At 43.3% G+C, this 16,174-nt stretch overlaps 1 long non-coding RNA gene across 1 annotated transcript in view; it reads right to left on the bottom strand.

Moving 5' to 3' along the window:
* Positions 1-16,174, bottom strand: part of LOC116492302 — a 65,902-nt gene that overhangs the window by 21,763 nt on the left and 27,965 nt on the right. The gene's annotated exons all lie outside the window — the stretch shown is intronic.

A 16,174-nucleotide genomic window follows, 5' to 3' on the forward strand; every position in this document is an offset into this window, starting at 1 on the left:
CTTACAACAGGCATTATCTCCTCTGGCCCTGACGGGACCAAGCCAAGGGCTGGCAGGCCTTGATGTGTCCTTCCAGTACCACCACTCATCTGCTCTCCAGTCTCCAGCAGATCATTTCACTGCCGTGGTCCAGTTCACGGGTGAACACTGCTGCGTTTTCTCCTTTCTTACAGAAGATCCTGAGGGTTTGCAGATGGCAAACATAGCACAAAAATTGAACTGTATTGTTAACAGGAGTGAAAGGTCCTCCAGCTCCTAGCTATCTGGGGGATCTGGCCATTGAATATAGATTCTCCCTTAACAACAGTATCAGGCTTGCTTACACTTGCTTAATTATTTTTGTACACCACGGCTCTGCAACCTGACTGTTCATACTCTGCACAGCTTCAAGGTAGATCACAGCCATTTGTCAAACCAAACTGTTTGACAGTCTGCGGATACATATATTTGCCATCTGCAATCTATTCCTTGGTTTCTGGCGCATATTTTCAGTGCTTGCTTTCAAAAGATGTTTCATATTTCCAAGGGCTTCTTCATAACCTCCACCATCAAAACCTCACACAGTTTAATTGTTGACAGCTGTGTTGAGAAGTATTTTACATTTCTTCTGTTTTTCCTGTTGTTGCATGCACATGGTTTGCAACATTAAGGACCGTTTGGCTGTGTAACATGCACCAGGGTGTGGAAAGCACATGATTACTTCAGAGAAGGTATAACTGCAGGTTTCAATTGTTTCTTATGGTTTTAGAGATATCTGCAGCTATGTACGTTCAAACAATGACAAGTAGAATACATTTAAGTAAATGGATGTGAAACTCTGAAACTACCAAATAAATATTGACAGAGAAGTACATGGCTAATTAGCATAACAACTGTACGTAATGTGCTCAGGCAGCTGTGCCCTTACACAAAGGAAAACCCAATGCTAGCAATTCATTCAGAGTCAGGAAAATTTGCGAAGTTGCATGTTCCTTGCCAGACTCTGAGGACCAGCAGGGTCCATCCTTGACACAGGCAGGCACCTGCTGCAGCACCCAGCAGGCCAGCCTGTTGTTATGGGTAGGCCAAGCAGGGAGGCAGGACCTCTGCTTGCACCTACCTGTAACACACAGAGAGAAAAGGATCAAAAGCCATTGATACAACTCAGAAACAGAAGAGCTTGGCACAGGCAGTCTGCATGACTCTGAACTAAAACCCAACCGTGCAGAGACCTGTGCTGTCCCTGATGCATCCCATGTCCCGCAAAGTCTTGCTCCAAAGCAGTCAGACATGTAGATGCAGCAAAAAGCTCCATATATATAGCAAAGGCTAGCAAATAATAAAATGTCAAGTGCCTTTGTTAGTCTTGGTACATTTGACACCCTATACCCAAATATTTTTTATATATTTATATATATATAAACTATACAGTGACACTCCTTTGGAGTCTGCACTTCAGTTTCATGGTAAAGAAGCACTCAGTCTGAAAAAACAAAATCACTACTGAATACTTTTTTTTTTTAAGGCAGAAAAGAGTGATGCAGAAGATGTGGTGTCAGAGTGTATCCAGGAGGTGTGTGGTTGTAATACTATGAAAGATGGAAAATGCTGGGGTCTAGACTGTTCTCTCTTCTTCCAGGATGAACTCAAATCTGAAACATCTGTTCACAATACACGAGATGAGCTCTCTCAGTCAAGTAACATAAGCACAAGTTCTTCCTGATATCAGTGCAGAACAATTATCCGTTAAGCCTTTTATGGAATTCTAAGAATCTAGACACTTCTGCTGTTCCCTGCAAGCACAGAATAAGTGTTTTTACCACCTGATAATCACTTGCAGACAAAAACTAACACTTTCTATTTGTAAAATATATGGCCACAGTGTTATGAAGCCTGATTTATTTTTTTTTCTAGAACTGAATTATATAACGTCCTTCAGAAACTACCCAGACTGGCCAGTACTATCTATATATAATACATATCTCAGGCCAGCCCAACTGGCACTTGAACAGTGGGGTCTTGGTTCAGCCTATTGCAAAGATAAAGGTCAGTGGAAAATACTAAGTTTTAGATATGCATTACCACTATTAAAAGCATAATCCATAGGACAGAGATTGGAATGTTAGTTCAAAGTATTGCAGAGAATTTCCTTGCAGAATTCACACCCACACATTCACATACCTCGTTGCATCTCCAGGCTTGGTAAAGAGGGATCCCATTCCGCGTAGGGCTAAATTTTGATTTAAATACCTGTGTATATTTACACATGAAGTACCTCTCTACTATCTAAAATCCAGTTAGCTCAGAAATAACACCATAGCAAATGAAGCAAAAAGCCATAGAACTGTGCACTATCTAGATTTTTTTTCCCCTGCTTCTGCAGCTCTGGAGCAAATGTTGCCTGCAGCCCTCCTAAAATTTTCCAGAGTCAAAAGGCTTTGGACTATGGACTTCTGCTAGGGACAGGGGCAAGAAATCAGGGTCAGTTTCTGTTTCTTCTCCTGGTTCTATATGGCAGGGGACTGGATTTGAAGTGGAAGGTTCTAAAGACCATAGGAAGAGGAGGAAAAGGGAAGAGGGGGAAAAGGGACATGGTATTCAATAGCTGTCCAGTAGGCAAAAAAAAAAGTGCCATTCTAGTTATTTTTGCCTTCTCTTAGTACAACAGTAGATGGAGCTCTCCTTTCACCAGCTTCAGGAGTCCATTAATGCCTGCAGCACTGCAAATTCTAGCAATGTAATTCTGTCAGCACCTGCATGAGACATATCTGTGATGGTTACAAAGGAGGGATCTCTGGCTCTATGGCTGCCCGCATGACTTCATTCAGCAGCACAAGATTCCCTGAAATTTCTAGATGACAAAAATGTTTGATCAACCATAGTATTGCCTTTCCTTTCAGTTAGGCACTGTGTAAGAATTTTCCTTCCTTTTGTATGTAGTTACCAGGCTTACACAGAATTCAGTACAGCTTGGGAAACAAGATGAAAGCATGTTTTATTTCTCTTGCAAAATAAGGAATGAGAAATTCTCGTGCTGTATTTAGAGCATATATAAAAATTGCATCAAAACTGGAGACTATGTTAGTTCCTGTAAAACCATCTGTATAATGTCAAGGGATCTGGGGCATATTTTTCAAACTGTTTGCAGATCTAACGCCTAAAAATCTGCATGTAATAGCAGGATAGAGGAAGTGGAATGAGGAGGAACACTGGCATTTACTTGCATCTTCGCAAGCTGGGAAAAATTACAGAAATATACGTTTAATTTTTCTCTTGACCCCAGTCTTCACATGCTACTGCAAGTGACTAATAACACTCCAACTGGACACAGAAGGCTTTCCTTATGTTGTACACTATGGGACCAGAACTACAGGCTACAGATATCTCAGGATATCAGCCAGAGCTTCTGCAAAAACAGCTGATTCACCAGGTTTTGCTGACCTTAATATCAAGACCTTGGAAACTCAGACCCCTCCTGCGGGTACATCAGGACAAAGAGAAATGGCAAAGGAAGTACATTTCTCACAAGGAGATCTCTGACAACCTAGAAAATGCCTTCCCCCAGCGTAATTCTCCTGACTCTGATGAATGAATTTCTAGCATTAGTTCCCAGTATCTGGAAAATGGGAACATGGATAATAACATCCCAACCTGAAAAGCAAGCAGCTAAAGGAGCTCTTTTCACCTCCAGCTGTCATGAGAGCACTTGGAAAAAACAGCAGGGAAGGGCTTGGCCTAAGGGCTGAGCCTAGGATTGCCCATTGCTTTCAGCTGAAGGATGCTGTGGTATCAGCAGCATAAGAACTCACGAGCATTCAGAGGAGCTTGTATAAAGCCTTTCAAGTCTCCTTGATAAAGGAGAACAGGACATACCGGTTACTGCTTATGTTCCCCTTCTTGGGACAACCCTGCTGCTGGCTCAGATTTTTGGAGAAAGTGTTCCATGGTGGAGCTTGCAGCAGCAGCATATGGTGGTTTTTCAAAACAGGAAGAAGTCAAAGATGTTTACTCTCATATATATATATACACACACACACACACACTTTACATATATGTATGAATGCTTGTCATTTGGGACTGGTTAAAAGCCAAAAGCCACTTTACATACCAGCTCGATATTATATACACTTTGACAATCATAATATTATTCATCCATCCTACAATCATTTGGAGAAAGCATGCTGCTTAAAATTATGCAAGGTGAATACGCAGCTCACATAAGGATTTCATGCTCCCTAACTGCTGCAAAGTATTTACAGCTTGTCTTTATGGCCTTCTCTTAGGCTTGTCCATAAGGTACCAGAAACTCCACTCATTATTCCAGCAGAAATTGGGCTGATGTACTATCACAGGAATAAAGCTGGTATAAGTAAGAGAAAAATTAAGCTGCTCGTATTTTTGTTGTTGTTTGCTTGATAAAGCACTACACACATACTGGTTTGTTCTGCTAAATCCAAGTACAGGCTTGACTTTAAAAAAAAAAAAAAAAAAAAAAAAAAAAAGAGTAATCACACACTGTTGACTGCCAGGGAAGGCTATCTTCAAAGTAAGCATATAATTCTCTGGAAACATGTACTGCTATATAAGCAGTATATTAAAAGTTATCTTGACTATTTAAAAAAAAAAAAAAAAAAAAAAAAAAGATTATTTGGAGAAAATGTAATGTTATGCAAGTAGGAAAACCAAGAATATTGCAGAGTTACATGAGATGCTGGATAATATTTGCCAGCAAGGTAATTCAATATACCTCTATTCTGGTATTCAATAATTAAAGAGAGGCCCCCAGCAGTGAATTGCTGGGTGATTAACTCACAGCAGCAGCTATCCTCAGCCACCAGAGAAGTGCCAGCACCTGCAGACAGGCACTGGCAACTGTGTGCCACATCTTCACAGTCAGGCACTGGAATACAAGCAGGGAGTATTTCTAGCAGAACCAATTTTTAATTTCTCTAAATAAAAGTTAACAGAAGAATGGAGACAAGACATTCATCTTTAAAGACACGTTTTTTTCCTACTTTTCAGCCTGCTACTGACTGCTAGAATTTCTAGATTTAAGACATCATCCTGCATTTAATTCTACACACGTATAATGGTCTGTTCAAACAGGATCTGTGATTCAACCCTAACAGAGAAAAAATCTAGGTAAGTAAGTTGAAGTTTGGTCTTTAATAAACTGAAGCCAACAGCTGACAAATTAAATACTTCAGAGACGTGAAAATTAAACAGTCCTGCAGTCACGAGTGTTAGCATATGGAAAGCTGCCACTGAGCTAATAATAGAAGTGTCTACCGCAGCAAAGAGGGAGGTCCCAGCGTCCTAGAGCAAGCCATGCATCTGGGCACTGGGAATACAGCCATTAGGCAATGTATGTTTAACTAGCACATACTTGTTACCTTCCTATCAGCTATTCATCTTTGCAACCACTGGCTGAGGACAGCAGTCCACAAGCAATAGTGCCGCACTTGTGACACCAGATTCATCTCTGCCCACCAGGTTGCCATTTTAGCAGATGAGTCTCCTGAAGCCACATGAGCATGGAAGGGTCTTTCACCAGCACACTGCCTGGCTGAGTTCAACTGCTCTCCCAAAATCCAGACCCAAATCCAGACTACTGCTTCATTTGCATTTCACGTCGCACATTTGCATTTCCCTGTTCTGTGCACCAGCCACTTATTGCTCAGATAAATTCAAGTACCTGTGCGAAGCTACCTGTGGACTGGGTCTTCCTTTCTTACTCCACTCTGACCCCTGTGTAATTTATTTGTGTACAGTAAAGTCACACTGCTGAAAGGTGGGAGGAGAACCATGGTCATTATGTGGAATACAAAAAAAAAAAAAAAGCATAGAAAAAATACTCACAAATGAGAGAAGGAAAATGATTTAGACAGGTGGTTATGAAGCTCATCAGCAGTGCTTGCATAAGGTATTCCCCCTTTAACAAATTAGAGAAGAAAACAAATCAGGATGGTGGAACGGCAGACAGACAGCAGCCAGGTAGCTTGGCTTCAGTTGCCTGCAAGAAACCATCCAAGCAGAGAAGGGAAGACCAAAGTCTATGATGTGCTACAGTAGCCAGCAGTAATATCACGTATATATTATCCTGCCATAGGAGGAGAAGCACACTCATGTGAAACATGCATCACCCCCACACATGTAGTTCTCTTGGAGATGACAGACAAGGTTGATTCACAGCACTTCTCCTAAATAGTGTCCTACACTCTGTAATGCAGATAGCTGACAAGAGATAATGGGCACTAAAGAGCCTAAGTGAGATAAAGCTCTAAAGAGAAGAGGGAGCTAAAGTGCTGGAAGAGATACACATGAGTGCACACACAGAGGAACAAGTTCTAATAGAAAGTACAACAGCCTCTGCCAGCTTCAGCACTGAATCAGTGCTTCTCTTCCTACAGTATCTGGCACATGTACTTTAGGAGACTTTCAGAGGTACCAAGCCATTGAAAGTTTTTGGTTTCATCAGTACTGAGCAAGCCGGATAAGAAGGGGCTGAGCAAAAGAGCAATTCTGCTGATGTTAAGAAACCATCATTCCGGGGAAGAGAAGCTCCTGCTGGTTGTAAGGGTGGCAAGGAAGCAAAAGGAAAGGGAGTTTTGAGAAGTTTCTTGGCTGACTCTGTATCCACTGAAATGCACTGCAAGGGGTATTTGCTGGCTCAGGATGATGTGCTGGATCGGGATGATCAGTTTGGATGATGACTACAGAAAGGCCAAGCCATTTCCTTCTTCATCTTTTTTTTTTTTCCTGCCCCAAATGTCTCAGATTCAACAATGGAGATTTCTGTCCAACTGTCCCTTTCAGAATACTGTGAAAATAACCACCCTAAGAACTATCAGAATCTTCTTCTCTGAGTTTGTGCACAAAACAACTTGATGCACACAAGTTGCTTTTCAGTCAAGCCCAATGTCCATAATGATGGACAATGCACCTAGGGCTTTTACTGTAGGTATGTTCATATACATATGAAAAATCTGTGCCTCCTTACCTTAGGTTGTAGCAATAAAGAAATAAATAGAAAAGAATCTGCAAGTTCTTCTGTTTAACATTTTGGTGCTTTCAGATCAGAAGCCAAAAAGACTGACAGTTCTGCATCTTCTAGCTGCTTCCATCAAGTTTCTATCTTCCACACACACAAGCTCTCCACAGTCAGACTTTAGCTGGCAATTTTATCCTTACAGAGACTCCACCTATTGGTAACGCATCATCCATGAGTAGAATAATCACTTCTGGTTGGGTACATGAGCTTCAGAGACAAACTCATTTGATGCAGCTCTAAGCTCATAACTAGCCTTTCACTAACGTGCCTGAAAGCTTTCCAGAGCAGAAAGTTTGACTCAAGCAGTGCTGGATACAGGGGACACACCTGGGATTAATTTCTTCTGTGCTGGCCAGGCTCTTCTATGCCTGAGGAGGAAATGATGGCTCAGTCCTTGCATGATGCACAGGCTGCTGCAGCTAGGCTTGTCACCAGCTAGAAGGTGAAAGGAATACTTCTAGAGGCCTGCTCTTTCCTCGGTACTGGGTGTTGACCACAGCCACAGCAAGGTTTTGGCACCAAGGATAGTGCCCTGGCCTTCCCTGTCTGAGCAGCAGCATGAGGAATAGACTGACATTTCTTCTTTCTTTGTTTCCTTCATGTTCTCCTCTTCTGCTGACTTCTTTGGTCTCTCTGTGCTTTTCTGTCCACACTTCAGCTTCAGCAGCATATGATACAGGCAGAAAGCAAAGCACACGATACAGGCCGTGGAGTATGAGGGGGGCTCATGCCCTCTTACTCCCTACATGGCACTCCTGGGAAAGTGACACTTGTCCATGCATAGCAACAGCGTTGATACCACACAGGGCAGCAGATTAAATTAAAATAGCAGCATTGCTGACAGTGCTCACAGGTCTCAGAAAAGAAAGGTGATGCCGATTTGACTTCTTCATCTTTCCCGTGACAGGAAACATTTCAAACACTGTTAACAGCACAAACATTGTCTGCTTCAATCATTCTTTGTAACTTGTGATACTCTGCCTCAGGATCACAGATATAAAACAAGACCTCAGTATTCCTTTTGCTTGCTAAAGAAAGAGCTCAAAATGCAACAAAATCCAGCCTCTTTGTATTGTTCTTCATATGCTCCAAAGTGTTCAGCTGCTTGCAATATATCATGTTACAGCCTGTGGATGCACCAGTCTAAGTAAAGTAAGCTGGTCACCCAGCAGTCAGCTGCTGTGGTGACCTCAGCAGCTCACAGGCCAGCAGAGGCTGCATCCCGAGCCAGCAACAGCGCCAAGAGGAGCTTTCGGCCAGTCTGCCTCCGTGAAACAAAGCCTTCTGCCTTCCATCCAATCCATTAACAGCAGAGTAAAGAGGCATGGAGGAGGAAGGGTAACCAGTGCTCTCAAGTACACATGGAGAACTGTCTTAAGCTACCATTTTTCAACTACTTTTCTGATTTATGGGCCTTAGCACAATAGGAAAAATAGAGCTGAGATGCAGACAGAGAGCAATCAGTTTCTCTTCCAGCATCACACATTCACACCAAACTAGTACTTGGGTCAGAGAAACCCCAGGAAGCACTGAAAAAAAAAAAAACATGCATTTTTCAAAGCTTTGACAAAAATATTTTTTCCTTTCTTTCCCCAAATGATCTGTGTCCTGTAATAACAAACAAAGGACACTAATTGTAACTTTTTTCAAAAAGTACCCTCAAATAATATTCCTACTGTGTTTTAGACACAAAATTTTATATATATATATACACACATATATATACACATATATGATTTCACAAAGTTAATCAGGAGTAACTTGAAGAAGACATACTAGAAAACACAAATGAATCCTAGAAATTTTGATCTAATTTGGAATCTGTCAGTTTCAATTCTTGCTGCAGAAAACTTCATAAACCTGAAAACAACAAAAAGAACATATCAATAAATTATGCACAAGAGTAAGATCCACTAGGGGAAAAAAAAAGTCAGATTTAGAAAAAACAGCACGGGATACATTGTCGGCTTTGTCTTAGAGGGTTCCAAGCTGCAAAGCCACTCTCAGTTTCACTGTGAGACAGCCTGTTGGCATTTCACTGCACCCTGTCCTGAAGCATGGTCCAGCAGAGAGCCACAACCCCAGAGGAAGGTGAGGTTGGCTTCCCCATGCTGCCTGAGATTCCCCTCCCCACCCCCCAAGCAGCAGGGCACACACAAAAGCAGCATCATTCTCCCTCGCTTCCCTTTTAAATTATCCTGGGAAAAATAAATAAATCTTCTTGACCCTCAGCTGCAACAGACTGAGGAATTCCACTGTGCCAGCTCCAGAAGCTCTTCATGCAGGAGCGGGCAGGCAGGCCATGAATGCACCGAGACCCCTGCCTGCTCCTGCCATGGCAGAATGGGGCTGCCTGCAGCACACACTCCAGCGTTGCCCCCATAGCCATTACAAAGCACAAGGAGCAGGGGCTGCGCTGTGGGGAATGAGTGCTTGCACCAGCCCTGGCTCCCTGCGGAGGCCAATGTCCTGGCCCAGGGCAGACCTGCACCAGTGCTTCACGAGCGGGCAGGGCAGGCCCCCCACATTGCTGTGGTGCTCATCCCCAAGATGTGCCCAGCCAGATGTGCAGACCACTGCCAGGGAGGGCGGTCAGTGACATGGGACCACTGTGCTCTGGCCACCCCACACACAGCCAGTAACACACCACAGCTCTGTGGCAGATCCCACTGTGGCACAGAGGCAAGACAGCCCCTTAGCTCATCATTGGCTTGCTCCAACTGGAAGCACCTGTGTGCACACCAAGCAGCAGGGAGGGAGAAGTGTCGGACATACATGCCAAGGAGCCCCAGGCCAGGCACCTTGGGGACACACTGGGGTCAGTCCACATAGGCACCCTGCCATCAGGGAGGCCATGTGGCCCCCACATCCCCAGAGGAACGCATGCTGACAGACCCACGCCAGAGGCAGGGGTACAGCTTCCTGTAGCCCATGCAGGTGCCAAGGGCCACAAGGCAGTGAGGGACCCTCTGCCACACAGCAAAATAAGCATTCGATGCCTGCACCCAGCTTCAGCGAGCTCTGCGACAACCTCACAGGCTCCAGCATCAGCTTCCCACCTTCCAGGTCCTCTAACAAAAACTGAAGCAACAAAACAGGGGGGTTTCTTTGGCATTTCCTAGTTTTTTTCAGGGCAAAAAGAAGTTGGTTTAGAAAGGCTGCATTAAGAACTGAAATGCCCTGTTTTCTGCTGAGTGCATGTACCCAGTTCTGGGTGTTACACTGGGTAGCAGAAGTGGCAAATACTGCTGTTTCCCCTCTCTCTATGAAGAGCACTGCAAATAATTTTTTATTTTTTTTTGCATTAGCTTTTGGTTCATTTGTCTGCATTCTTTGTACACAACTAGACTTTTAAGTGAAAAAAATATTTAACTTTTTTTTCCACTTAAACATTAAAAGTTGCCTCAAACTGTATTGTCTTAGTGACTGAGTATACAGCTTTTCGGTGTGTAATATACGTATATTTGGTTGAATTGCAGTAGTTTGCCTGTTTACTGCAAATGAGTGTTTTCCAGGGGTAAATAGCACTTGCAGTAACAAACTGCCTCTCAGGCCTTAAAATCACAAATTGTAGTTTATTGTGATATAACAACTGTTCCAGATGTCTTTCTAACCTACATTACACACGACATGAAGGTTTCAGCAGACACGATTTTACTCCACGCAGAATGTAATTTTCTTTCACACATATGAAGTCACAAGTGCTGGCTTGTACAAAGATCTGACAGTCCCATACCTGGGCTCCCACCTGCAGGAGGTCAGAAGTATCAGGTATTGCATATTTGAACACGGTGCACAACTGTCCCAAAGCAGGTATGTGTGCATGCAAGTTGGAAACAAAAACAAAGGGCTGATTTCTGATAAAAACTTGGCCATCAAAACCCAGAATTAGCAAAATATGTGGATAGAAAACTAATTTCAGATCAGAGTAAAAAATGTATTAGTATTATGGATATTAGTTATCTTCTTGGGCCTTGAAAGAAACCACTTGTATGGAATAAAGCAGCTAAGATGCCCTATGGTTTTCCTTACCATCCAAAAACTAACTGAAGCAAGGGTAAGTAAGCACTTTTGGCGTTTACTTTCCTGATTTTTTTTAGGTTATTACCCCAACAGATGAGAGACAGCCACCACACATCTCACTGTTGACCTTTCTTCTATGTACCCTGGCCCTCCCTCGACTGAGCGCTTCCTTTTTCTCTTCTGCAGCCTTGACTTCACATTACTGCCAGTCCTGGTTTTCCTCACAGATGGCAAACACTCATCTCTTGCCTACATTCACTTACAAGAAGAAACAAGCCTTCTGCCTTGCTCTGCACAATGTTAAAAGAAATGACATGAGACTAAACTTCACCACTAACCATAAATGCATTTAATCTACTAAAAAGCTGAGGGAACAGAGCTTGCAGGACAAGCCGCTCTGAAAAGTCTCAGGCCTGTGGGGAAAGCTCAAAGCACCAGTTTTAGAATATTTTACGTGGTAGATGGAGACCACTTAATCACTATACCAGAGGCAGATGAACACAGAACCAGCAATAGCAACTGAACATTTCCAGGATGGAAGAGATTTGTTCTGCAGTGCTCACTATTAAAGACTTTACAGTGTGTTCCCTGCTCGATAAACCCAAGAGAATAGACAACTCTGTCAAATTTACAAATGATAAGGAAAATTCAATAAAAAGACCTGGAGATACGAAGACATTTTTAACTCCTGTCATGGGAGCTAGACCAAGGATTGAGGCCTGTACATGGTCTGTTCAGTAAGCATGCAACCCCAGTCACCACCACATTCCTTCCGCTAGGGGTAAACAGCAGTCTAAGTGAGAGTCAGGGGCTCCTTTTTTACAAGCAACAGCAGAGGCCAAAGAGTGTGCAAGCCTAAAGACACCAAGTCTGAAGTTATTTGAAGACATGAGAATATAAAGAAAAAAAAAAATCTGTTTTAAAAGCCACACAGTTGTGTCCAGTACTGTGATCAAATGCTATTATCACTCTACCAGAGCTTAAAATAGGTTGAGTAACAAGACAACTGCAAAAATCCTAAGGTACTGCCAACAGACACACAGGAGGCAGCAGGATCACAGTTTCGCTTCACTTCCAGTGACTGCATTGTTTGTAGAAGGAAAGAGTCTCCATTATGATTCAGGAAAACGTTGAACTGAGCAATGATACAGCCAGAGAAGAATTAAATCAGTAAACTACACTCTGCAGAAGAATCCATAGATCATACGCAATGTTATATCTACCCAGCTCCATTGATGCAGGCAGTGCGTGCATGCACAGAGAGACCTGTGAGTACACAAGCAGCAGTTCCCTTACTTCATTTCCCTACTCCACAGGACAAAAACTGTGTTCAAGTTCACAATCTATGATCTTTCCAGATTCTCTGAACTCCCCCCGTTGAGTCCATGTAGTTCTCATACTTTAGCTATTGACTGCACAGGCTTTGCTAGTGCTGGAGGCTGAGGCTTTGTAACAAGCCCCAGGAGTTCAGTACGTTCTGTTCAGAGTGCCAAAGGCACTGAATAACCACTTACATTTGCATTTGCCTAAACATAGCCTAAACATACTGCAAAAAGCAGGAATAGACTTAGCACTGAACAGCACAACTAAAAGCAACAGACACCCATCAATAATTTGGTATTTTTCCAGAAAGGCCAGAAAACACTACATGAATCAGAATAATTGAAATGGTATTTTTGTACAGACAGCACAACAAAAAGAACCACAAAGAATATAAGGTTTGAGATGTTTGCCACAAACTTTAAAACCTACTTTTAACCAGTCAGTACATTTTATGAGCTTATCTAGAGATAAGATAAGCTCCTAAATACTGTTTCTAGGGTTTAGACTTTTTGCTACAGACATGCTATCTATTGCTGCCTGAGCTTGTCTGCTTTTCTCTGCTGCAGCAGAGGAAACTCACAGAGAGGTATCCAGCCTTACAGCAGAACTGCTGCATTATGAATCACATCATGCTCACCAGGAAAAGGCAGGCTGTAGTGTTTAGGGTTGGTTAGGGAGCCAGGAGGCTTGGGGTGCTGTTTCCTGGCATTGCCAATGATTCGCCACATGACCTCACGAAACTGACTTTATCATTATATGCATCCATTTCTCAGCTTCTGTGCGTTAAACATCAGTACTGCAAAACACCCCAGGGGCTGATCACCTCAAGGAGTCAGGAAAGGGAAGGAAAAGAATTAGACTGTCTGGAAAAGAAAAGAAATAATCCAGTGCATCATGGTGCACTTACATTTCTGATTTCAAAAGCAGTTTGGACTGTATTTGGAACACAGGCTTTAACCCAAATAATAGAAGAGAAAGGAAGTGTTAAGAAAGCAGCACCTCTTTACAATTATTTTGTTCCCTGGATGTTTGATGAGGCAAACATTACTGTATTCTAAAACTTATGAGGTATCTGCACGCTGAGGAAACCAACACTTCTGATATACCTGACCAGATTCATCCTCACAGCATCCCTGCATGAGGGAAGTAGGATAACTGTGATTTGGTGCAGAGACAGTTGTAGAAGAATATTCCTATAGTTAAAGATAGCCCATGTCACTGGATCTGGTGATGCATGCCAGTGATTTTTAAAGAAGCTCCGCCTGGTAACAGCACAGGATGCAACCTACTGGCAGCACGGAGAAATTCCCACTCACAGCTGATGTTCACCAAGTCCCCAGGCAGCAGCTCAGACAGCACATTTCTGCTGACAGCGCCGTTCCAACAGGCACACCAGCCAGCCCTGGTGCAGTGTGATGTCAGCCAAGATGTCTCATGAAGAAGAGTTTCACTGAAACTGTCTCTGGCCATGCCAGACTGCAAGTCATTCAATCTGGCACACCCTGCAGCAGCCTGTAACTGCGCTATACACATGCAGCAGCCTCCAGGACATAGCATCAGGTGTATTTTGAAACACAGAAGGTCCTTAGATCATGCAAGTCTGTAGCAGGAAACTACAGCAGACATTTCATTAGCACAGCTGCTGAAGCAGTGGACTTAAAATAGCCAAGTCTGTTCCATTGGAACCAAACACTGTCAACAGGCACCTACAACCCCCTCACTCCCCCTCGCTTCAGTGGCACAGGATAACAGAGACTTCTTGGGCTACACAAAACAAGAACACAGCTCTGTATGACCTCAGAGAAGCATTAACTCTTCTTCTGCATCATGGTAGAATCACAGAATATCCTGAGTTGGAAGGGACCCACAAGGATCATCGAGTCCAGCTCCTGGCTCCACACAGGTCTACCCAAAATTCAAACCATATGCCTGAGAGCACAGTCCAAGCACTTAAACTCCGGCAGGCTTGGTGTTGTGACTGCATCCCTGGGGAGCCTGTTCCAGTGCATGACCACCCTCACCATGAGAAGCCTCTTCCTGATGTCCAGCCTGAACCTCCCCTGTCACAGCTTGACACCGTTCCCTCAGGTTCTGGTCACCAGAGAAAACAGATCGGCGCCTGCCCCTCTGCTGCCCTTAGCAAGGAAGCTGTAGACTGTGATGAAGGCTCCCCTCAGCCTCCTCTTTTTCAGGCTGAACAGGCCAAGTGACCTCAGACACTCCTCATACATCTTCCTCTCTAGTCCCTTCACCATCTTTGTAGCCCTCTGTGCATTTCATTCCTCTGTGCATATCAGAACCTTCTGTCACAGCTTACACCAAAACATCCACATTCTAATATTAGAACACCAGACACCAGAACTGGAAAATCTTTATTTGCCGTAAGCTCAGGTGAGAATTGTTCACTGTTCTCTGCAAAACCTGGCATGTGCTCTGCAGACTGCTCTCCAGCCACACAACAGGGCCCAGGACTCGGCCAGAAAGGTGGAAAAGGCAAGCGAAGAGATGAGAGTTAAAAGTGGCAGAACTAGAGCATGTGAGAATGTGGAAAGAGGAAGGGCACAGGAGTCTAAGACTCTGTAAAACTATGTCTTGTATGGAACTGTTGAAGGACTACTGGGTAGTTTGTGGAGGAAGTAGAACATTCATGAACCCGTTGTCTGTCATCAGATAAATCTGTCTGTGCCAAAGCCCTTTTCCAAAATACTGGCAGCCATGGCAGCAGAAAACATGACCATTTCCTGATTACCACGTATACTTTTTAAAGCTCAGACAAATCCTAGATTGCATCCTGCAGACCTGACTCACAGCTCCACCTCAACACACCACCTTATGGCATACTGGGACAAGCCATCTCTTTCTACACACCACACAATCTCACACTCCTACTGTCCTCACTCCTTTACTTCTAGGTTGGCTATATCTTTGCTGAACAAAAATACTGTGATTCCTAAGAAAGGAATTGTGACCAATCACTTCAGACAGTGACAGCAGCTTCTGTGACTGCTATCATGCAGGTCCTTCCCATTTTCAGACTTCTTTATGTTAAGTAATTACTCTCTGTAGTGAGGCTTCTGTATAGCAAGTGTCATTACTATTTTACAGACAGAACAATAAGCCCCTCCTGATGCGGAGGATGTAAAATAGCACTCTCCAGTCAACAGATCAGCTTTTTTAGAAAGCCAAGAATCACTTGGGTTTTCTCTGTATTTACCACGATAATCCCATAAACCTACAGAAACACAAGCAATCAACTCTTTCCTGATCCCTGCTTCCTTACAGCCATGGCTAGTCTCACCTCTCCCATCACACAGACATCCTCAGCATGCACCCAGCACAAGGCAGTTAACCTCACTGTCAGATACTGTTCATGTGAAGATATAAGGTACAGTATTGTACTCCATGAGCTACGTGTTCATGTTCTGTTACCTTGCACATGAAGTTCTCCATGTGAAAACCCTCAGGATCCTGTCTGTGCGTGCAGAAATAGATTAAAACAACAAAAAACAACCCCACTAAATCTTTCTGCTGCACCTCCAAAACAGTACTTCATAATGCAACAGTCTCTGCACATCCTAGCATGTCTATAGGTGCCTTTCAGTTTCCTGCCTTATCCTTGTGTTAATACAGTCATGGCAGTCAAAAGACAGAAAGATTTAGTGGGGTTGTTTTTTTGTTGTTTTAACGTATTTAATGAGAAGCTGAGAGTGTTTAGTCCTGAGAAGAGAGGACTCATGGGGCATTTTATCAATGCATAAATACTGATGGGAGGAGTGAAGACAACGGAGACAGGCCCTT

The sequence above is a fragment of the Aythya fuligula genome, chromosome 9 (assembly GCF_009819795.1).
Source record: "Aythya fuligula isolate bAytFul2 chromosome 9, bAytFul2.pri, whole genome shotgun sequence".
Lineage (NCBI taxonomy): Eukaryota > Metazoa > Chordata > Aves > Anseriformes > Anatidae > Aythya > Aythya fuligula.